This window comes from Macrobrachium nipponense, chromosome 12, assembly GCF_015104395.2.
Source record: "Macrobrachium nipponense isolate FS-2020 chromosome 12, ASM1510439v2, whole genome shotgun sequence".
Taxonomy (NCBI): domain Eukaryota; kingdom Metazoa; phylum Arthropoda; class Malacostraca; order Decapoda; family Palaemonidae; genus Macrobrachium; species Macrobrachium nipponense.
The window spans coordinates 34,427,656-34,447,404 of NC_087205.1; the positions used below are offsets into that span (position 1 = coordinate 34,427,656).

Here is a 19,749-nt window from a genome sequence, read left to right on the forward strand (position 1 = left end):
AAAAAAAAAAAACAGGAATTTGTAAATATTTTTCATAGAAAAATACTGTGAATAGGTGAATTTTCCATGAACAATGGATAAATATGTTAAAGAAAGAAATCTGCGAATACAAGAATCCACGATTCCGGAGTGCGCGAATAAAGGGGGTTAAAGTTTTACCCTGAAAAGGCGCACACCTACCATTTGGCGCCAAAGCACCCATAAGTGCCAGAGTTCATGAGTGCCCATAAGCGGCAGAGTCTGTGAGTGCCCATAAGCGCCCAAGACTTTCCATAAGCGCCCAAAAGCATCCATGACCATTGGCGCCCATAGTTGGCATTAAATGCTGCCTAAAGTGAAGATCGTACAAGAAGAAAGCAACTAAAGACTCCTTTTCATAAGGAGATATGATGCTGACGAGTAAATACTAAAAGACAATTATAAAATATAAGAAGTTGTTTACATATTTTGAAAACTTCAAGAGCCCACCTGAGGGAATCATCCATGTGGAGGGCTGTACATAAACCAAACAAAGTGAACAGTAATCACATACCCTTTTTTCTCTCCTAGTACTAGCCCTGTTATTTTATCCACTTGCTTCTGTGCCTGGCTCCCTCGCCTCCTCATGCCATTGCTGATCTTGTATCTTGGTTAACAGAAATTAACCTTCCAGGTGAGTGTTGTGTAGTGGAGGAGGTGATTATCTGTCCCACCAGTTCTCTAGACCTAAGTCACTGACATACTCCCCTGAACCTGGGAGAAGTCATACTGAATGTTCAAGGGAGGCTGGTGTGAATTACCTTTGAGTAATTGCCCCCTCAGTCAACTTGTTGCATTTTCCCAGGTATCAACAAACAGCCACAGGAAAGGTGTCTTCTTGGAAGTTTAGTGTAGTAGCTGGCTATGCTTCCCTCTGATTCTCCTAGGTGAAGGTGCCTGGTACACTCCCCTGAATCTGTGAGAAGCCATACTGGAGGCCGAAGGGAGGTCGGTGGGATTTGCCCACGGGTAGTCAGCCCCTCAGGTGCACCTGTTACGAAGTCCCAGGGCACTACAGACACCCATTGGAAAGGCATCTTCATAGAAGTGGTGGCTCTCCGGCCCGTTGGATATCGTAGACCTAAAGTCCCAGTCATACTCCCCTTGGGAGGAGACATGCTGGCAGTCCAAGGGAGTCCAAAGGGTCTACCGGGTAGTCGGCTTCTCAGTCACTTCTGCAGCTAATCCCAGGTGATGACAGACAGCCAAGGGAAAGGTGACTTTACCAGCAATCATCTTTCCTCAAGTTCTGAGGTTTTCAGCCCTGAACAGAGGTGCCAGTGTCGCTTCAGAGACGAATGCTGACCATTGAAAAGGTCAGCAATGGATGTGTCTAGCACCCTCAGGTGCCTCCCAAGAAAGCCAGAGAAACGAAAACTTGTAGTTTCTTCAATAGTCCAGAAAGTTTTTCGTTGTATTATGCTTCCAAAAAGTGTTTAGTGTCTGAGTGCCCATCAGGGCTAGTTCCATGTTCTCTGTTTGAGTGCCCTTTAGTGCTGGAACAATTGTCAGTTAAGTTGCATTCTCCTGACTGCTCTTCTGAGTGCCTAATGGCTTTTAAGGGCAGTTCTTGAGCTCCCGAGCTCAACTTTAGCACCAGAACGCCCAGTTGTCTGCGAGCACCAAGTAGTGTCCGGAGGTTCGTGAACTTCCAGAGATTCGTGAGTGGCCAGTAGTGACCGAGGCCCCAGAAATTAGTGAGTGCCCAGTAGCGACCAGGTACCCTGAAATTAGTGAGCGCCCAGTAGTCAAGCGTATTGTTTCTTCTGAGTTCCCATCAGCACTCTATTTTTTCTTCATCTGTTTCTTTAGTTACTTCTCTGACTGTAGTGGACCTAGCTTTGGCTTCCATCCAACAGTGTTTGGATGCCATTTTAGGTTTTCTCAAACCTACCACTGTCTCTAGCACAGTTGAGGCTACTTTGTCGCCAGTTTCTTCAGCAGAAGAAGAGGATCAGGATCTGAATGAGGCTTTTCATCCAACTGCTTATGCTTCCCTTCATTTTGAAGAGCTTCACATAGTTATTCACCCCAGCAGTTCCGTCTTCTCCTGCTTCTGCATTCCAGATGAGTTGTTCATCCTTGGATACAATTAAACTACCCAAATGGTGCTATCTACTTCAGCTGGTTAATGGACAAAAGGGAGCAAGGAAAGGTTGCCTTCTATTTCCCTCCTTCATGTATACTGAAGAGAGGACTCATATTATGCCACTGGAGAAGCCCTCTCTCTGGCTGCATCTGCCTCCACCCAAGGGGACTTTTCAGGACCTATTGAGCCTTCACACAAGTCTCCTTTCTCAGCTGCTAAAGTTACATCTTCATCAGCCGAGTTGGATCACATTCTAACAAATCTCATGAAGGTGTTTGAAGTGATCAGATTTTTAGATTGGGCAGTAAGCACTCTGGCCAAGAATATCCAAGATCATCTGTCTGTGCTTGCTGATCATCTGTCTGTGCTTGCTGATTTCATGTATGGACAGAGCAGCTAGAGATGGCTCCCGGGAGTTGGGATCCACCTTTACCATTGGGATACTTAAGAAACGTGAACTTTGGTGTTCCTTTACCTCTGAAGGTGTAACTTCAGGGCAGAAGTCTGTGCTGTTGTTCCTCATTAGTTCATGATTTATGTACTTTTTGGTATTGCTTCTAAGTTGCAAAAGAAGTCAACTCAGGACTTGTTAGCACAGTCTTCGAAACGTTCTAGGGAGGTTTTGACTATTTGAGTGCTAAAGTCTCTTCCTTTTGGCAACGGTTGCCTTTTCGAGGTGGTAGACAAAGGTGACAATCCAAACCAAGAATGAGCATCTGATTCCCCTCCAGGGATATCAAGAAGTCAACATCCAAACCCCCTCCCAAAAAGTGAAGTTGTTTCCCATGCAGCAGTAGGAGACAGCTTCCAAGCGAGGAAGGGATCAGGTCTCCAGCAATATGATGTATGACCATGCCGCTTGTTTGTTCCCGAGTTACTTTTCTTGAGTTCCTAACTCAGAAGACACCCTTCCGAGTAGCCTCTGGCTTCGACTAGGATGCAGTAGTGAGATCTAGCTTCTTCTTTAGCTTTCAGGCACAATATGTCCCTTACTTCCATTCTGCATCATCCTAGTGGAAGTATAATCATCCTCTGCGTTTCACTTTCTTGAGGAGTGAAACCAGAATTCCTAGCTCTACTGGCATCCACCTCATCTGGAGCCAGCTAAAAGTCTGGTTCCCAGCATTAGAGCTTTACAGAGCCTCAAATATCTAGTTTGTCTGATGCCCAGTTTGTTTGGCAACAATTACAATCAGGTGTAAGCTGCTGTCTGATACCAGCTAAAAAGCCACGATCCTTGAGCTTGTTTGGCACCCAGATAACCTAGCGCCCTACTAGTTTGGTGCTGGTTACAACCTGGCACTACAATTTTGCTCTTGAGCTCCTGCAAGCTCCTACGAGCGCCAACCAGTCCTGAGATCATAGCTCAATTGGCATACAGTGCTTCTGGCACCAGCTACAACCTGACACCAGACCATTCTTTGAGTGTCCAAATATTCTCAGGCTGTGGGAGAATAGGGAGGTTTCTATCCATTTGGAGTTTCCAGAGAACCATCCTTTACATATAGCGACATGGCAAGATCTGTTTCATGTGCTACTTTTATGGGCTTTTACCTTGAGGCACACTCAGAATTCGGAGAGCAGTTTGCCTTTTTCTGAGTAAAGCTAAGGACGTCAGAGTAACCTCTACCCCTTTAGCTTACATATACTATTTTATGAATTGTACGTCCATTTTGCCTTTGAACTACTGGGAATGTAATCTTTCTTCGTTTCTCAATAATTTTATGGAAGTTAAAAGTGTGTTTAGACTATTTCTAGTGACTGGCATTGTATGGCAGAAGGAAGCATAGGATTTATTCCTTATCTCTTTGCCTTGTGATAAGGTGTTGAGTTTTGCAGAGCCAGGGGATGCAATGCACCTGAAGTACCCACCATTCTCAGTGGATGGGTTGTGGTTTTATCTCAGTGTAAGTGACAATGTTATATTGTTGTTTTGATTTGGTGCTGTGCCCAGGGCAAGGGCAGGTACCTATCATGCTTTACCTATCAGCATTTGGGCATGAGCTTTGCTGTAAAGCTTCCACTTATGTAGTAGGTGACACTTGGCTATACCGCCACACCACTACAGGTGGTAGTATCCCAGTAGCTCTCTTCACTGATAAGGAAACGACAAGCATTGTAATCAGTGCTAGCAATTTTTCTATTTCAATTTATTATATAACTTAATATTTTGGAGTACAATGGACCCCCCGTATTCGCGTTCTCCGGATTCGCAGACTCACACATTAGCGGATTTCTCTCTGGAACGTTTCTTCGCATTATTCGCAAAATTCGCCTATTCGTGGTATTTTTCTATGAAATATCCACAAATTCCTGGTTTTATTATCAATTTCATCATAAAATGCACTTTTTGTGATCAAACTATTAAATAAACCAGGTATAAACATTTTTAGTGGGATTTTCTTGAGTTTTAACTACCAAAATAGGTTTTAAGTATTTTTATAGGGATTCCAACTATTCACGGGGGGTGGGGGTGGGGGTTTGGTACGCATTCCCCGCGAATACGGGGGGACCACTGTAGTATATGTCCATGTCTCCCACCTCCTGTCAATGAGGGATTCAGTTATGTATTTACTAGGTAAGTTCCTTTTGTGAAAATATTTTCATAATAAAATTAAGTTTCACATATACTTACCAAGTAATTACAGAATTAGAGCCCACCCTCCTCCCCTCTGAACAAACTGAGAGTTCTGCTTACAGTTGTTCCTGTTCTTCCACTAGTTTGCGGAACTGGTCACCTACACAATGGTCTAAAGAGTTATCCACAAAATTTTGAATTCAAGCTGCCATATAAGTGGAGCTTATGGCAATGTAATTAGTACTTAGCGAGTAGATGTGAAACTTAACATTTTTGCTAAGTGGTGAAGGAAAAAATTTACATTAGTACCCTACACATGAAATCTACTTTGAATTAAAAAGAATTAAACTTTGATTGCCCTTTGTAGAAATTTAGTTTTATGTTCTGATTAGCACAGTTTTTTCCTATTGTGGCAGATGTGTGTAAATGTGTGGTCTTCCAACAAACTCTTGATGTTATGAGTTATTGCACAAATGCAGTAAAATATTGTTGCTTTATCAAATGTTTTTTCATTCTTCAGGGCACATTTGATTAATAAACACAGATAGTAACTTTATTTTAAGAATGGTCTAATGAATTTAGCTTATTTTCAGCCTTTCTTCTTTCCTTTTAAAGAAATGAACATTGAATCAAAGTAAGATTCCCTAGTACTCTGAAAGGAAAAGTAGCTCTCAAAGTCGTGTATTTAGCAACGTAGTTACGTCCCTCTTGTTCCCTTTGTAGCATTCTCAGGGGGAACCCTGGATCTCCTTGGTGGTGGCTTGGATTCACTCTTGGGTGGTGGCGTTGGAGAGGCTGGCAATGCTTCTCCAGCCCCTGGGGTACCACCAGCAGCTGCAGCTACTTCATCAGCAGGTATGGTACTTCATGCCCAAGTTCCTTTTATATATAACTTGTTTTGTTTAAGTAACTTACCAAGTAATTACATAACTTAAGTATTTCTAAGTACCGGTAGCTAAAATTTGAAAATTGTGGCAGCGATTCCTTTATTTCAGTGTAGGTCAGCACCCTGCCCACTATCAGGGGAATAGGTAAACAACTTGGCAAAGAAATTTTATTTCTACGGGCTTCCGATGAAGGTTGTGAGCTGTTTTTTTTTTTTTTTTTTTTTTTTTTTTTTTAGTTTGGATTTTGTTGTTCGCCGAGAGTTTCCAGTACCTTCTGTGAAGTACTCTGATTTTTATGTCATTTCCATTTGACGTTTATTAACTAGTCAGGCATAATTAGCAGTATTTTGACCATTTTAGATGTTTTAGTCTTCTATTTTGAGATTTTCTCTAGCGATGGCTGACTCTAGTAAATCGAGTGTTCATTTTACAGCAAAGGCTGCAATAGACATTTAACTTCAGCAAAGTATGATTCCCATTCTGTTTGTGTTAGATGTAGGGGTCAAGTTTGTACTATTGATTTATCTTGTAATGAGTGTATAGGCTGGGATAAAAAACAATGGAGTGTTCTATCTTCTTACCATTCAAAGTTAGAAAAAGATAGGAAGCGTAAGGTTGCTGCTAGGTACGAAAGGTCTTTAGCTAGCCAGGAATCTTCCTCTGAAGTGCCTGTGATTTCTTTTTTGTCTCCCAAACCCAGGCGTTCATCTTTTCCACCTAATACTGTTCCTGACTCCCATGCTTCCGATCCCAGTGCCATTGCCAGTCTCGACGCAAAGTTTGAACGTAAGTTTGAGCTGTTAGCTAACTCTATGGCTCAGCTAGGTGAGTCGGTGCGGATGCTTCTTGATAAAGAAAAAAAGTAAAGTGTTAGTGGAGGAGCTGGCTGTCTGTCCCACTGATTCTCCTAGGAGAAGGTCCCTGACATACTCCCCCGCACTTGGGAGAAGTCATATCGGAGGCCCAAGGGAGGTCGGTGGGGTCTGCCCACGGGCAGTCGACCCCTCAGTCCCACATGTAGATGTTTCCCAGGTAGCAAAAGACAGCCATTGGAAAGGCGTCTTGAACAGTGGTCATCGTCGTTCTTCAAGCTCGGATTATTTGAGTCCAGAGAAACGGCGCCGATGGCACGATAATTACCTTTCCAGACTATTGAAAAGGTCTGCATTGGACTCTAATTGTACCCATCAGGTACCGCTTAAGAAGGTGAAGGAGGTTAAACCCTCTTGTAGTTTCTGGGTTAGCCCAGAGACTTTTTCTTCGGATAATTTCGATAAACTTCTGGAAGGAGACTTTTCCCGACCTGTAGCGATACGTAAGCGTCTTGAGATCGGTGCGCGCTTTGGCGCGTGTTGTTTTTGGCCCTTCCAAGCTGTGCCAGTTACAGTTCATGAGCAGCCTAGGACACCAGGGTGCGAATAGTCCCCTGCTGTGGCTCCCATATGTGCTGTTCCCTTTAGCCATGTCTGTTTCTGGGCGTATTTCAACTCTGAATCCCTCGGTTATGCAGGAGCGCCCATTGGCGCCTGAGACTTCGATGCATGGACTTTCAGGGTCGCAGGTATGCCCATTAGCGCCAGAGCTCCCTTTTCCACCTGAACCGGAGTTGTTGGCAGTGCCGATTCCGCCCACGGTTCCTCATATTTCGTCTTCTCCTTTGGTCGGTGCGGCCGACCCTCATTTGTCTAATGTATCCTCTGCAGAAGAGGAAGAGATTGCTACAGAAGATTCTAAACCGCCATCGGCTTATGAAGCTCTTTTGCGATTTTTCTTGAAAAGTTATCTCAACTTTTTCAAGCCAGCTGCTCCTGCTGCTCCTCCAGCTACAACTCTTCAGATGAGTAAAGTTTCTTCAGAGTCTCGTGATCTCCCTCAGTTAATGCTTTCTATTTCAATCAAGAAAGCTATGGGTGAGGTCAAAAGTAAGATTTTAGAAGTTGGTAGTTTTATGGACTGGTCTATTGGCTCTGTTGGTAAGAAAATTCAGGATGCTTCTTCAGCAATTTCTCCATCGGTTTCTTCCGACCTTTTAGGAGTTCTCTCGTGTTAAGACAAAGGCATTAGCAACGGTTCCCACCAAATTGCTTCTACCTTTGTGATGTGCATTCTTGAGAAGCGTGAGTTATGGTGCTCCTTCACGGCCAAAGGAGTTACTTCAGTCCAGAAATCAGCTCTTCTGTTTTTACCGCTGGTTCACGAATTCATGTTTCCTCAGGATGTCCTCAGGATGTCGTTAGTGGGATCGCTTCTGATTTGCAGAAGTCAACCCAGGATTTGCTCTCCCAATCATGCAAGCATTCCAGGGAGACTCCGGCTTTTGTCCCAAAGTCTACTTCTCCCTTGCAACAGTTACCCTCATGGGGGCAAACAGAGAGAGCGATCCAAGTCAAGAGAAAATGTCCGCTTTCCATACAAACAATTTAGAAGTTTTCCTCCAAGCCCACCCCCAAGCAATGAGAACAATCTCTCTCATGCAGCAGTAGGTGCCAGACTCCATCATTTCTGGCAAGAATAGAGCAGAAGAGGAGCAGAACAATGCATGGTAGAGGTCCTAAGAGTGGGATACGTTGTTTGTCGACTGTCCAGCCTTAGTCAAGTAACGCATTATGTTGACAGCACACACTCTCAGCTCAGAGAAATATTCTGCTCTGGCCGACGAGGTGTCTGCTCTTCTTCTAAAAGAAGCAATTGAGAGAGTGGAGGACCCACAGACCGAGGGCTTTTACAACCAACTTTTTGTGGTCTGGAAGTCTTCAGGCGGCTGGAGACCAGTCCTGGACATGGCTGTGCTGAATATCTTTGTCTTGAAGACAAAGTTCAAACTGGAGACAAATTGCTCAATTCTTGCCTCCATCCACAGAAGGGACTGGATGGTCTCCATAGACATGCAAGACGCGTACTTCCATGTTTCCATTCATCCAGACTCGAAGTACCTGAGATTTGTCTTCAAAGATCAAATCTTTCAGTTTTGGGCCCTATGTATTCGGTCTGTCTACAGCTCCCCAAGTGTTCACATGCATTCTGGCTCCTCTGGTGGGTTGCTTACATCTGATGGGGGTCAACATCCCCTGTTATCTGGACAGAACTAAGCTGCATGAGAGATCTACAAAAGACTGAAGTTAGCTCAGGAACTCAGTCTTCTAATCAATCTGCCAAAATCCCAAATAGTCCCAATTCAACGGATAGTGTATTTGGGAATGACTGGACTCTCTTCTTTTGCAGGCTTTTCCCTCCCCAAAGAGAGTAGTCATGTCTTCACACATTAGACAAGTTCCTATCTATCCCAGAGTGCTTTGCCAGAAATTGGATGATCCTGCTCAGAACTTTATCCCCCATCGAACAGTTCATTTCGCTGGGCAGACTTCATATGAGGATCCTTCAGTTTTACCTTTGGTCCCAATGGAATAGGAAAAAGTTCTCAGATGACTTCGTGTTCCCGATTTCGCTGAAAGTCAAACAACATCTGCTTTGGTGGAGATCAGAGAGAAGACTTCTAGAAGGAAAGTCGCTTTCCCCTCTGAACCAAGAGTTCAACTTGTTTGCAGACGCATCCGACATAGGTTGGGATGCACTGCTGGGCAACAGGTAAGTCTTAGGAATGTGGAACTCAACTCAAAAGGTTTGGCACATCAACCTGAAAGAGCTGACTGCAATCAGTCTAGGTTTACAAGCTTTTGCTCCACAAGTCCGGGATCGGATAGTGGCAGTAAATCCGGACAACACTATAGCCCTCTTGTACATTGCCAAGCAAGGAGGGACCCACTCTTTCTCCCTCTGCAAGGCAGCAAGAGACCTTCTCCTTTGGGCCCACTCGAATCACACAAAGCTAGTGACAAGGTTTGTGCAGGGCAGGATGAATGTGTTAGTAGACCAACTCGGTTGCATAAATCGGGTCATCCTTACAGAATGGACTCTGGACCCAGTGGTGTGCCTAAACCTTTGGAAGTTTTGGGGAAGACTGATGATCGACTTATTTGCAACCGCCAAAAATCACTGGCGTCCAATTTATTGCTCTCCAGTCCCGGACCCAATGGCATGGCTAGTGGATGCCATGCTTCTAGACTGGTCACACAAGGAACTTTATGCCTTTCCATCCCTAGGAAAGATCAGGGAGGTGTTACAAAAGTTCGTCATACAAGAATGTATCAGTGATAATCATACAGTGGGGCCTCGCTTAGTCGCGGATTAGCAATCACGGATTCAGTTAATCACGGGTTTTTCCTTGGATCACTTCTCAATCTATACCGCTGGTATGAATCGCAGCATCGAGGGCTTGTCTGTGGTAGGCTAAGGCTCGTCCGGTTCCGATAACTAAGCAAATGCATGAACAGATTCACATTATGATATTAACTGACAATAAAGGTAATAAAACCATTCTCACCTTAGATATTATTGGCATATCTTCATAATATATAACCTATTCATGGAATAATTCCACATCATTGACATCAACTTGTAGTTGAGCGGCCAGCAGAAATGTAAACATTGAGTTACACTTAACAGCACCTTTGTCATTCTTAACCTTTTAGAAATGTTAATGGTAGTAGTGTAATTACAGTAGTAATAACATTTAGGAAAACATTAATTTTCAATTCGAACTTCATTATTGTTTTGGTATAACGTAATCAACTTCTCTGAACACTGCAGTCATACAAACGATAATTGTCATAGATTATCGTATTGTTGTTTGTGATCGGCGACGAAGCGTAAACGTAAATACAACCATTTTTACCTTATATATTATTGTCATATATTCATAATAAAATACATATCTTATATATTATTGGCATATCTTCATAATAAAAAGCCTCTTCAAGGAATAATTCCTTGGGGAATGAATTTTTCAAATACGCTTTACACGTTTACAGCATGCAATGATTACTTTATTTTAATGTGATTACATTAATATTACAGTGTGGTACTCTAACCAGTACAGTAACTATTTTTTTTTATCATAAATGTATATTCATTCTCGAAAAAAATACGTATGACCACCGTGACGTCACCAAACCTAGTCTCGTTGGTACATACTATTTTTACACAGTGTGATAGTGGTTACACCGTTCTACAAACTACCGATGTATTTTTACGTAAGTACCCTCAAAATTCTGTCATAAATCACTTTACTTACTTTTTTTGTGGAGCCCAAGTACTACGTATATCCCGGAAAATTAATGAAATAGAGTAAGATTCACTAATTACTGTGTTTTCTTCTTCTTTTCATGACTATGTAAATGCATTTTTAGGATACACACTATTTACAAATTTTCAAATACTATGAATGTAAATAGCAAAATCTCTCTCTCTCTCTCTCTCTCTCTCTCTCTCTCTCTCTCTCTCTCTCTCTCTCTCTCTCTCTCTCTCTCTCTCTCTCTCTCTCTCTCTCTCTCTCTCTTACAGAAAAAACTATGATACTAATCTATTATTATCGTAATAAAGAACAAAATGGTCCCCGACATTTGTAGGTACATGTGTTGCCATATTTTTATTCTTTCTGTGATTTACAAAACTGTGCTTCTATACAACTTTTATAGTTGACTCAATGATTATCACATTATAACAGTACAAAAGAATATCTTATCACTATCCATGTTTCATTTCTTATCACCACAAAAATATTTAAGATACAAATTTCATTGTTATTCTCGAGCTAAGCTAGTAACAGTATTCTCGTCCTAAGCTGCTCTCTCAAGCTATTCAACAGTTACTCTCATCCCAAGCTGCTCTCTCTCTCTCTCTCTCTCTCTCTTCTCTCGCTCTCTCTCTCTCTCATCTCCCTCTCTCTCTCTCTCTCATCTCTTCTCTCTCTCTCTCAATGAAATACGAGTTACTGTATCATATCATAAACTATTATGTACAAAGTTAAAAATAATAATAATTCCATTAATAAATTAGTTTTCTTTTAGCAACTAAATTGTTTTTCAAAATAATTCTTTCGGTAATAAACGTCATCAGCTGATTCTAAATGTAAACAAAAGACAAAAATAGATTTTTATTGCTGTATTTTGCTGTTTATACATTATTATTATAGTTGGGTGCTGTAATCTTTACAGTAAATCATGTTTTTTTTTTTTATCATAATATGTTCATTCACAAAATAGATATACTATGTACTTTTAGTTTGGTGCAGCAGCCAAATCATGAAAATAGAAAGGAATTGTTAGGTAATATACTTTTGTTTGCTGATCTGATGAAGGGGAAATTGAAGATAGGAAAGAATAACTTTGAAACTGTCTTGAATTTAGTTTAAGGTGATAGTTGAAGACATATTTGGTGCTTGAACTAAAGTAGGCAGTTATAAACATTGAAATAGTGGTCTTGGGTGGGTTAATTATTAAAGTAGGCAGTTTAAAGCAATTTTTAGGGGGGGGGGTACCAGGATAACACGGGTATTTACTTATCACGGGGGGTTCTGGGCTCTATCCCCCGCGATTATCGAGGCCCTACAGTAACTCCTTTCTGGCCTCTCGGAATGGTTTTCGGACCTGGTAAGTCTGTTATCAGATTTTCCCAGGTTTCTCCCCCAAAGATGAAAACTGCTCTGACAACTACACATGCCAAGGTTCCACCAAGAACTATCTACTCTGGCTCTGACAGGATTCAAACTGTCGTCCAACTCCTCAGAGCAAAGGGTTTTTCGAGAGCAGCTGCAGAGGCGATCTCGAAATGTAGAAGAAAGTCGTCCTCCAACGTCTACCAGTACAAGTGGAACATTTTCCGAGCTTGATGCAGAAGAAATCTAGTCTTTTCTTCTTGAACATCTGTGACAGAGATCGCCGATTTTCTTCTGTACCTAAGGACATCTAGAGGATTGTCTTCTTCTATAATCAGAGGACATAGGGCTATGCTAAGTTCTGTATTTAGGCACAGAGGATTGGATTTGTTTTCAAATCAAGACTTATTGGACTTGATAAAGTCTTTTGATACCTGGAGAGGTAAGGACACTCGGCAGGTATCATGGAATTTAGATGTTGTCCTGAAATGGCTGTCTGTCCTCCTTTTGAACCTCTAGCTTCTGCCTCATTCAGGAATTTAACTAGAAAGACACTTCCTGATTGCTTTCGCCTCGGCCGGAAGAGTGAGCGAAATTCAAGCCCTAGATAAAAGGGTTGGTTTCTCTAATGGGGATGCTATAGTCTCATTTACTTTAGGCTTCCTTGCTTAGAACAAAAATCCTACGAAACCTTGGCCTCGTTCTCTTACTATCAACAACTTGTCTAGTGTAGACTACAGGAATGGAGGATGAAGGGAGGACTCTGTCCAGTGAGAGCTCTGAAGTTTTACATGCACAGGACTGAAAACAGTAGAGGACCTTCCAATAGCTCGTGGTGCTCTGTTAAGGACCCCTCACGTTCTCTCTCTAAAACACCCTTTCGTTCTTTCTTAGAGACCTCATTTGGGATGCCCATTCTCAGTTAGCAGTGGAGGCTCTACCTGTTCTGAAGGTAAAGGCTCATGAGATTAGAGCAGTGGCGACATCTCTGGCCTTCAGATATAATTTTTCATTGGCTTCCATTCTCCAGTCCACATACTGGAAAAGTAAGTCAGTCTTTGCAAATCATTACTGTAAAGAAGTAGAAACAATTTTTAATGATTGCAGTACCTTGGGTCAGTTCGCGGTGGCTGGCATGGTAATGGGAGAAGAAGCATAGGAAGCATTCCTTCCTACCTGACTCTTCGCCTTGAAAAATGGTGTTTAGTCCTTCGGGAGTCTGGGGATACTTGGTACTGGATACCCTCCAGAATCGTTGGTAGGGTGGTGGTGATTTATTTTTCTCCTAATATTGGGATTTACAGTTTATTGTGGGATCTGAACCACATTATATCGAGAAATGAATTTTTATCACCATAAATAAATTCCTCTGGTTCCACGTTGGCTGAGCTGAGAATCGAACTTCGGACCACCGGATTAGTAGACGAGCGCGAAATCCACTCGTCTAACGTGGAACTTGTGACTATAGCAATTCCACAACTTTTTCTTTTCTCATATCTGCAAAACCCTCACCACCCGCTTTGTGTGCGATGGCCACAATGCTCTTAATGGTATCAGAAATTTTTGGGAAACCAGTAAAGTCATTTACACACTCACTCCATATATTTTTCCAAGCTTTATTCATTGCTTTTGAGGAAACCATTTCACGCAGCATTGATGTTATCAATTGCTTGTCTTATATCATACGTCTTCCACCATTGCGTAATAGTAGGCTTACTGCCAGGATCATCAAAGTCGTCTGTTGCATCGAGCATCTGATTCATGGCTTTACGTGTATATTTAGCTTTAAAGGTTGCAATGACCCTTTGATCCATCGGTTGTATTACTGATGTGGTGTTAGGTGGTAAAAATAGCACCTGAATATTAGGACTAAGGCTATTGAGATGCTGTGGATGACTTGGAGCATTGCCTAAAATTAACAACACACGAAAATCTAAAATTCTCTTACAGTAACGTTCTACTTCCACTGAAAAATGTTTTAAAAGCCAGTCCTCACAAATATAAGCAGTCATCCATTCTTTTTTATTTGCATACCAGTGAACAAGCATCGTCTGTTTACTTATGCCTTTTAATGCACAAGGATTTTCTGCGTGATAAAGAGCTATGGGCTTTAACTTGAAATCGCCTGCCGCATTGCCACATAACATCAGTGTTATCCTATCTTTAAAGGGCTTGAAACCAGGGGAACTTTTTTCCTCTTTGCTCATATATGTTCTATTAGTCATTCTTTTCCAAAATAGTCCTGTCTCGTTGGCAATAAAAACTTGCTTTGGGCTATATCCCATTTCACACACGATAGCTTTAAGTTCTTCTGGAAATTTGGCAACAGCACCATGGTCAGCACTTCCACTTTCACCACGTGAAACAATATTATGCAAATTCTGTCTATGAATAAATTTATCTAACTATCCCTGACTTACAACAGAAGGCTCTGGATCTTTTATATTTTATATTTTCATTTTCAACCACACGCTGATAAAAATGTAATGCCTTTCCTTGTAAAACACTCTTACTAAGTTTTGAATGCTTTACTTTCGTCTCATGTTCAATATTGAGAGAGAGCATTTTTTCCATTTTTTCAACCAGTGGATTTCTGACTCGTTAATTTTGCTGATAACAGAGTAGACTGTATCACTGAAGCATGAATCTTTCCTGCATTAGCCTTAATATTCCTAATCGTGGATTCACCCACTCCAAACACACGTCCAAGAGCACTATTACCATCACCAACATCTGCCTTCCGTGATATTTCCAGTTTTGTTTCAAGGGTCAGAGCTTTTCTTTGACGCTTTGCAACACTTTCATTTAAAGAAGATGATGCTGGTCGTTTGGGTCCCATCATGCAGAAAAATAACTACCAGTATGAACATGAAACAGCCAGAACTAGCAAACCAATTGGGATTATGTTAGCCTGCAGACTGAGCATCCGAGCTCCGCTAATAATACTGTATTTGGCGCCACGTGTTTTACTTAGCTGTTCCTGCAGAGATGAAATAAGTATCGTGATGTGCATCTTGTACATGGACTAGCATAATTGCAAATTTTCCCTCATAAAAAGAATGAAGGTATTAAAATGTAATTCGCATAATAGTGAATTTACATATACTCGTATAGAATTCGCATAAAGAGGGGGACCTGTACTGCGCCCAGGGCAGGGGCAAGGTCTGTGCTTTACTAGTGCTTGGTGAATTCCTTGCTGTAAGGCCCCCACTAAGTACATATTAGGTGACCCTGGTCTAACACCACACCTCTACTAAGTTGAGAGCAGAGAGCAGCTGTGCCAGAGGCAGTTTTGTCTGCTATAGCTCTCTTTAACAGGTAAGGAAACAACAAGCATTATGTTATGCTGGCAAGATTTTCTATTTCCATGCTTTCATCAGTTAAAATTGCCATAGTTATTCATCCATGAATCCCACCTCCTAACGAAGTGGGAATCAGCTATGTAATTACTTGGTAAGTTACTTAAACAAAAATTATATTTTTATAAGAAAATAATAGATGAAAAGGCATAAATAAAATTGAGCTTCTTTGCTGAGTTGTTTACCTATTCCCCCGATAGTGGGTGGGGTACCGACCTACACTGAAACAAGGAATCGCTGCCGTGATTTTCAGATTTTAGCTACCAGTACTTAGAAATACTTAGTTATGTAATTACTTGGTAAATATAAACAAAACATTATTTTATTATAAAAATATCATTTTTCATTATTATTATGATTACATTACATATTGTCGGTTCTAGATTAAGGAAGGCATCTTAAGTATCGGAATATAATTCCAGGTTTATTTTTCCAGTTAGGTTGAAAGTACCATGTATGTTTGAATGTTACAAGTACTATTTGATTGAATTGAGTAACGAGAAAGTGTTACAGTAATGATAAGTCTTGTACATTTTTCTTGTAATGTAGTAATGTTAATTTGAATGTTAAATTTTTTGCAATGTCATTTTACTCAACACTGCTCTGCAGCTTTGTTATATGCAGATATTTTTGGGAAATGTCATTGTCATTGCCTTTTTTGTCAGGTTAGTGTTAACATGACTTAGAATTTATTGTAATTAGGAAGATTTACATAATAGATCCCTAACTTTTTATGCTAAACTCAGACATAAGTATTTATGATAATTTTTGCCATGTGCCAAAAGGAGTTAACTTCTTCAGTATCAAGTAATAATAAAAGAAAATATAACCCTGGACAAGAAGCACAAAATCATTTGAATGGTACAGAAAAGTAAACTTACTGATAAAAGGATTACTTAGCTTTTTTTTCAATTTTCAGTACTATGGAATCATTATTAAAGAAATTAAGTATGATTTCTCTTGTTCATGTTCATAAGTTATTTGTGCTTTAATCAAGGTAACATTGCATTTAAAACCAGCTACCAGTTATTTGTGACCGCATTCTTCTTTGGTATGTTGTAACAGTAAAGCAAACATTCCAGTAAACCATATACCATTGGGATCATAAGCATTTATTAAAGTATAGTTCAAGGAGTTGTTTTAATTAGTAGCACTACATTGATCCATATAAGAGGTCTTGAGTATTAACAAAAATTAGGAAAGATTGAAGTAAAGTGCTTTGTCAAGAAATGAATTAGTGAGCTTTTTTTTCATGGTATCTGTTAGTTCCTGTTTGTTATCCTTCAAGTCCATGAGACTAATTTTAACAAGAAGACAAAGATCAGTGATTAAAGTAATGGTATCCTAAGGAGGAAGTACAGTTATTGCTTTGTTTAGTTGCCTTGTTATTTTCAGTACAGTATGTATTATGAACTGGTATGTAATATATGTACCTATATTATATTTGTTCATATGTAGATTCTACAAGATGGGTGGTTATTTATTTGTTTATATTTAAGAATATTTTTTTTCACTAGGCAAGGTAAGTAATTAGTCATGACAACAATATTCAAGAGAATTTGAGGTCTGCTCCAGGTACTCGTAAATAAGTGTAGAGCTGCATTCATTTTTCAAATTTATAAAGGTCACTGTGCAGGTAATGTGTGATCAGAGCAGGAACTTTATCTATTCTTTAGATACAGACTTTTGGAAGACTTGCTGTTGGCAAACATTCATTGTCACATGACTTTTTTTTCCCCAATTAAGTTCATTATTAGAATTTTAACTCTCTCGCAGAGAGAAACTTTAACGTGAAAATGTGAATGGTGGTGATAGTGAATTATTTTACTTATATTTCAGGACCCATTTGTAGACCAAAAATTTGTGTCTGACTAGACTGGTTAGGACATATGTCATGATGTCAGATTTGAAGTGAAATTTTGAAGATCATTTTTACCCCATACATAATATACAAAATCAGAAGACAGGGTTCTGATTTTTTTAGCCTTCCATATTTCAGAAGTGAACAAAAGATAGTAATAGGTGGTAAAATTTATTTACAATATATAGGGCCTGTACTAGTGCGAAACTGGTCTAACCCACCCAACTTTAGTTTTGAGTAATTAGTTACTGATTACTACTGAATAAGTGGTGCAATGTATTATTATTATACATCAAATTAAATGTTAGACTAGATGTTTCATGCTACTGAGTTTTTGATAAATTTGCTTTTTTTTATGGTCAACTTTTTTTATTTACACTTTTTTCTTTTGTGGTTACAATTGAATTTTTATTTACTTACTCCCCTGCGCACTATATGTATTCCCCAGAAAGTCATGGTTTTAGATTAATTTAAAGATTCTGTGGAATAAGAAGAGTTCTATGAAAAAGAATTGTGTTGCTGTGCCTAATTCCTGATTTTATACAATTTTTTTTAAATAGAAAAATATTATATTCTTATTATTGTTAAGCCTTAAAAAATAAAGCTTTACAGTATTAACATCCATACTTACCATGGACATTGGCAACAATCCCCTCTCGCCCCACTCACATCAGGAGAAAGAGAGAAAATGAGAGAGAGAGAAATAAAATATTGAAAGAGAAAATCAGGGAGAAAGAGAGAAAAATCAAGAGAAAAATGAAAAATTGAGAGAAAATCAAAGAAAAAAATTTAAAAAAAACATATATATATATATATATATATATAATATATATATATAACTATATATATATAGTATATATTATTTTATTAAATTATATTATATATAGATATATATATATATATATATTATATTAATATATATATATACAGGCAGTCCCCAGGTTACGACGGGGGTTCCATTCTTGAGACGCGTTGTAAGCCGAAAATCGTCGTAAGCCGGAATGGAACATCGCCAAAAATCCTAAGAAAACCTTACTTTAATGCTTTGGGTGCATTGAAAACTATGTAAACTGCATTCTTATGGCATTTTTCATCAAAAAACCTTCAAATATTGATTATTTTGCATTTTTGGTGTCATATTTCATCTGCCAGATGAGCGTTGTAGGCGTCCTAACCCCGGCACATGGGTCGTAACCCTGGAAATAATGTCTGATGAATATAATTGAAAAGCGTCGTAACCTCGGAACGTCGTAAGCCGAGACCATATATATATATATATATATATATATATATATATATCTATATATATATATATATATATATATATATATATATATATATATCTAGAGAGAGAAGAGAGAGAGAGAGAGAGACGAGAAGCGAGAGAGAGAGAGAGAGAGAGAGAGAGAGAGAGAGAGAGACCCGGCAGGATGTTTGCTTCTGCTTTTTCCTACATCGATACAAGTTTTCTAATCTGCAGACAACACATAGCCTATAACTCCAAACCGCCATTTTTGAAGGTTAGGCCACTTTCGCACTACATGCCTCATATGTCTGTTTGGATAGACCAATTTGATAGTCCCTGGGGTTGCTAGCACAGTTTTCCTTAGTTAGAATTCAGTTTATGGGTTCATGTTTTGTAAAATAGGTTAATTTCATGTAGGTACCAGGGTTTTTCTGTTTTCTCTACCATTGAAGATGTCACAAGGAAATGTATTTCTGACTTTGTATTACAGTATCCTTATGAGTCCTTAAAACATATAACATCTCACACTTCAGCAACAATTGTATGTAATATAGTTCAGTAAATGATATAAAAGAACATTTCATTTTTCCCACTTATATAAATTGATATGCTTTGTATACCATTAAAAATTAGATCTCATTGTGGGACCTAAACTGAAATCTTATACGTATCACTTTTTTGCCATTGTATTGATTCGTGTTTTTCTTTCTTCCATGTAATGCTAAGGTGAAACAGGTACTGACTCTTAGTAAAGGTGACAAGCATGCTCATAAACACTATCCATTTGAACGTTGTTGCTTTTGATTCATAAGCATTAAAATGATTGCCCTAGAAAGTGCTCTCAATTTCTAGCAGTATTGTGTATGTTACACTCTGGACATTAGTTTGCAACATAGTATCAAAGATAATGTTTTTGTGGTGTTTAAGTCGAGGATAATTTGCTATTAATTATATGATATGCAATGCACAATGCTGTAAAAGTCCATATAAATTCTTTCTGCAACATTGTGATGTGCATTTATAGTTTTACATTAATTGTTTAATTTATTTAAATTTTTTATAGCATACTTTTACCTGATGAACTACTATGCCAAGTGCCATACTGTACAGTAATTTTGCCAATTTTCAGAAGCAATTTTGAATATGCTTTACTTGGTGTTTATATGTAGGAAGTTGTTGTTACTCTTGAAACCCTCACAGGTGATGATTGGGGTACTG

The 19,749-nt window shown here is 39.5% G+C and overlaps 1 pseudogene; it reads left to right on the forward strand.

The window, feature by feature from the left end:
- Window positions 1-19,749, forward strand: part of LOC135224485 (AP-1 complex subunit beta-1-like) — a 191,584-nt pseudogene that overhangs the window by 53,968 nt on the left and 117,867 nt on the right.